Raw genomic sequence first — 5,265 nt, forward strand, 5'->3', positions numbered from 1 at the left:
TTCAAAGCCTGGCTGTCTTTGTTTGCACATTTTAACAGGTGCAGAACTATTTGCCATTCCAAGAAAATGTACATGAGAAAGTATACAATCAGGTGTTGAAGGGTCTCTGCCTATTGATTTGTAAGGGATATACACAATACTTGTTTTTCTCGTAAGGGAGATTTTGATCTTTTTTCTATGAAAGTATCTCTAACTAAATCCACATATTAAATACTCCATTTTGAATAAAAAAAAATGGAGAGTCTTAATATTTTGTAGGTATATCTGAACAAAATGTATGTATTTGGGTTAGTTTTTATCATAACACGACATATTTCTTCGCTGTATGTTATCTCCAGTCTCCCACTTCTAAATTTACTTTCAGGCATCATTCTCTGTATCAAAATAGCAGGGACATTTAGAACTTTTCTGTTATGTACTGGTTTTGTATAAAGAGAGCTGCCAAATAATATTTAACACAGCATAGCTAGCTTCTGTATTTAATAAAAATTATAAATATCATTTGAATAACTACTTAAATATGTTGGCTTTTTTTGCCACTGAAACGTTTTTTCAGGAGAGAGGGTGGTTTAAGTACAGGAAACTGTTTAATAACCAAAAAATGCAGTGCTTCCAGACAAATTATGTTATCATCTTTAACAAATATTTTTACCTGTGGCTTGGTAGTTCAGGAAAAATACCAGAAACAAATTTTATTTCCCTATTAAATACTTTCAATTCAGTACAGGTTATAATGTACATGTGAATGTTAGAAGATACACTTAACCTCTTGACAATATTTTATTTCTTAATGACAGTAATGCTAATTAGAAGCTAGTTAGGTGTGAATATTACAACAACAGTTTGGATTCCACCTTAAAGAAAAGGCTTCATTTGGAGAGGTGATCACATTTCTTAAAATTATTTTCAATCAGTTGAAATATGAGTGGAATAATTTTTTTCAGTGCTGGGTATTTAATCTGGGCCCTCATGTATGCTAGGCAAGTACTTTCTACCCACCCTTTACTAATGATGATTTTTAATAAGTGGGCCAGGTGTCCTTCCAAACAAGTTTTAGAACAGGGTTTAAGTTTTAAATATTATCCCCCCTTCTATTTGGTTATATGACTGTGGAGTGATTATTTTTTAGTATACTAACATTTGTGCTATTGCTACATGTTTGAGTCCAAGCTGGAGATCTTTAATCAGTTAAAATAATTGTTTAGTCATAGATACAACATTATTACTGTTAGTCATACATTTCAATCCTATTTGTAGTGTTTCATTGAATATTAAAATATTGTAATTTGTTTCTGCCCATTATAATCTATCAAATTTAAGTTGATAAGCCAAAGTCCGGGTAAATTTGAACATGGTATATGTTCAGAATATTGGAAATGAGAAAATAGTTGCAACTAGATTAAACAAGACATCGTCAAGTATTAGGAGACAATATGTAACTCCAAGGGACTGGTTACTCAAGAGCTAAAGAGCAAGCCAAAGGTTCATCCCCTCCCCTTTAAATTATGTTTCAGGTATTTTATTGGGAAATGTTAGGATAGAGGCCTAGAAATGTAGTGAATACTGTTGATTAACATTTTTACTTTATTTCTTCCTATGATTTTTAATTTGGTTTTTATTATCGAGGCTGCTGTCTCCAATTAAGATAATTCCAGTCACATGTACTTACTGCATTTTTTAAAATAATCACTGTACTGGGGATTGAGCCCTAGGCCTTCACACTGAGCTACATCTACAGCCCTTTTTAATTTTTAATTTTGAGAAAGGTCCTCACTAAGTCACCAAGCTGCCCAGGCTAGGCTTGAACATCCTGTCTCAGCCTCCCAGAGTCCTAGGGTTACAACCACATGTCACCATGCCCAGCTTGCCGTGCTTTTTCAGGTATTAATATTATTGAAAATGAGCAGTCTTTTGCATATCATCTGTTACCTAAGGGAAGATCATTTGCCAGCAATTCACATACATGCTACTAATGATTGTCTTTGGAGAATTTTACTGCCATATCACATGTTAGCTACTAAATGGAAAGTTTATAACAATATTGCTTTATGTAGTTAGCTACTAAAGTATTAGTCTACTGATGAACATTTCTCTGCTTAGACTACACTAATCACTAATCTAACAAATATGAACTTGTAATTCTCTCATTAACTGTACTTCAACAGGTAAATATATTGATAATATCATAAAATGTTTTAGAATATCAATACATTTTGGTCCTCATTTCTCAAAAGTAATCTTCATTGGCCCTTACTAAGATACTGTGGCACAGATTTTGAGAGTTTCAAAGCAAGGTTTCCATTTTAAGATTTTCATGATAGCGAAGTTTTGCAAAGTTGATTTAAATTCCACTCATCCTTCTAGGAGTTTAAAATGAACTTTTATAACAATAATAGTAAGGTACATATTTTTAATTGGGTAGACGTGTTTTACTTTCAAGGTTTATAATTTACCAAAATTGAACAACCTTGAGGTTCTTCAGGTTAATATAAGAAATTAATTTTCAAACAACTATTTAGGAAAATACAGCACAATAAAAATACATATTTAAGGAATAAGTAACAAAGGAGAGATATATCACCAATGTTAATAAAGTTATCTACAAATTCTGCCAATTTGATAAATCTTTGAGATGCTAAGTGTTTCCACTCATTTAATGATACTTGAATTGTTAGAATTTTAACATTTGTTCCAAAATAGCAAAAATTGTAAAAATTGTGAATTATTGGAGAAAATGCCATTACATGTATATCTGACATTTAAATTTTTAAATTATGGAGTTTATATCGTTTTGTAGTATAATATTAATACAGTAATTCTCTTGTAAAAGAAAAGGAAATACTAGTAAAGAAAAAAAGGTTTTAGCTGATGTTGTGTGCTTTAAATGTTAAAGTATTGCATACTTTTCTTTAGAATGCAGGAAATTCCTTCCCAAGCCTTTATCCCTGTGGTAGAGCAATAAAAGACTGAAAAGGTTATCAATATTTTCAGGTTTATTTGACTTTAAGAGTTAGAACTGGAGAGTCTACTTTTTGGAGAAAATGTTATTTATAATATGTAAAAATAAGCAGTAATAGTGTAAATATTTAGAAAAAATTAAATAGCAAGTGCTTTAACTGCTCAGTAAAATAGTATAGCTGTCATATCATCATTAAGGCACTAATTGTTACCCACTATTTTCTGATTTTTGTGACTATGGTATATAATATATTTAAATAATGAATAATTGGTAGTAGCATAACAGTGTATAGTGTTCTGCAGCACACCTCACTATACAGTATTTGAAATTTTCTTCTTAAATCTATAATAAAACTATAATACATACTGATTTTTCCCCTCTCAAATTTCTCAACATTAGCTTTTTAAAGTAATGTTTTATTCTTTAGCTGTCTGGAATTTCACCTTAATATTATAACACATGAATAAATAGTTCCATTTTATAAAGGAATTCTTAGTGTAATGAAGTTTTATTTTTAAACTTCCTTAAGTGAGTTATCATATAGGACAGTAATTTCTCCCCTGAATATAAACTTCAATGCTAAATGAAACCCAATTAGAAAAGAGTAAGCAAAATTTCTTGACATTTGAGCCATGTTTACTGGGTACTTAAAAACAAAGACCTGCTCTAATAGAGAACTTGGGTTTGTTGTTGTCTTTTTTGATCCTCTCCTCTGCTTTTCTTTTGAGACCGAGTCTCTCTAAGTTGCTAAGCTGCCCAAGCTGGGCTCGAATGTGTGATCCTTCTGCCTCAGCCAGCCATAGTGCTGGGATTACAGGCATGCACTACTATGCCTGACTTTGCATTAAGTTGTAGTGTTTAAACTACAACTTAATGAAATGAGGGGAAATATAAAAAATAGCACTAAACTGAACTTGTACAGCTTAGGAATCAACACTCCTACTTTTACATTTTAGCATATAGGCTTACTATTCTTTCTATTAGAATAGATATACCCAGTAGTTAGCATGTAGCCTCCGATAACAGACTTCCCAGGTCCAAGTCTTGGCATACTGCTTACTATGCGAACTCTCAGCTTTGGTTTTATCTTTGGGAAGATGATACATCTCCTCTTAGGGTTGTTGTGAGGATTGAAACAGTGCCTGACATGTAAACATTCAAATATTTGCTATTATTGTTGTATGTTAAAGTAATGCAGTAGAATTTAGTTGCCATTTCAGTAGGATGAATCCTCACATATAGGGCACGTGTTTATTTTGTTACATTTAAAACTTAATTTGTGGTATATTATTAATGGACTAAAAACTAAATGTTAATATATTCAAATATTTGTAGGCGGGCTTTATAAGCACATGAAACGCTGAGAATCTGGAGAACTGTGCTCTGTAGTATAAGTGAAGTCACGGAGCTTTTCAAGGCCTCCATTTCTACTGTAACCTTGTGTTTTTACAATTGTTACCCTTATGTTTTGCTGACCACATAATTACGGTTTCTCTAGCTGAGGGTAATACTGGTGGGTATGAGCACCAAGTGAATTAATCTTAACTACCTTTACTTTATGCTGTGACTATAGTCCCAAGCTTGAACTTGAGGTCTTGTATTTGCATGCTGTTGGTCATAACACCATCGAGTCAGAACCCTCCAATACTCCTCAGTGAATAAAGTCAGATAAACATACTATTTATGACAGTTCATTATGGATTTTATTTTTATTGAGTGGCTCTTTCAGAATCTAGTAACTGCAGTTCTGACTGAATAACTTTTTAATAATTATAATTACATCGAAAAATGTTCTAAACTGTATGTACACTGAGATGAAAAACTCATAGGCCCTTCAAATTTGTACTTCCTAGAACTAAACCTATCTTTGACCACTTGTCATATCACATAATTCTTACCTGAAAAACAAAACATGTGTAAGAACCTGGGAGAATTATTCCTGTTTATTGGCTCTCTGTATAGAAAGGTATTTATGTATAGGATGAGTCTACCTGTAACGTAATGACTTACTTTTATATTTTATTTATGGAATCAGCATATTACATAGTCAGACATTCATTTGGAATGAATACTGAACAAAACCCAAGTTTTTCTAGGAACTGGGAGACAGTGCCGAATGAAACAAATTACATGTGCTCTTAGAGCTTACATTCTCAGTGGTGAAGTCAAGGAGAAAACCACATTCATAATACCTATTTTTTAGGGATTCCTTTCCTTATATCCAAGCGATAGGCTAAACATTTAACATACAATCATTAAATCAACTGTTAAAACAACAGGTTGTGGTTGGCTACCATCATTGTCTT

The sequence above is a fragment of the Chinchilla lanigera genome, unplaced genomic scaffold (assembly GCF_000276665.1).
Source record: "Chinchilla lanigera isolate Chin_1 unplaced genomic scaffold, ChiLan1.0 scaffold00043, whole genome shotgun sequence".
In the NCBI taxonomy this organism is placed as follows: Eukaryota; Metazoa; Chordata; class Mammalia; order Rodentia; family Chinchillidae; genus Chinchilla; species Chinchilla lanigera.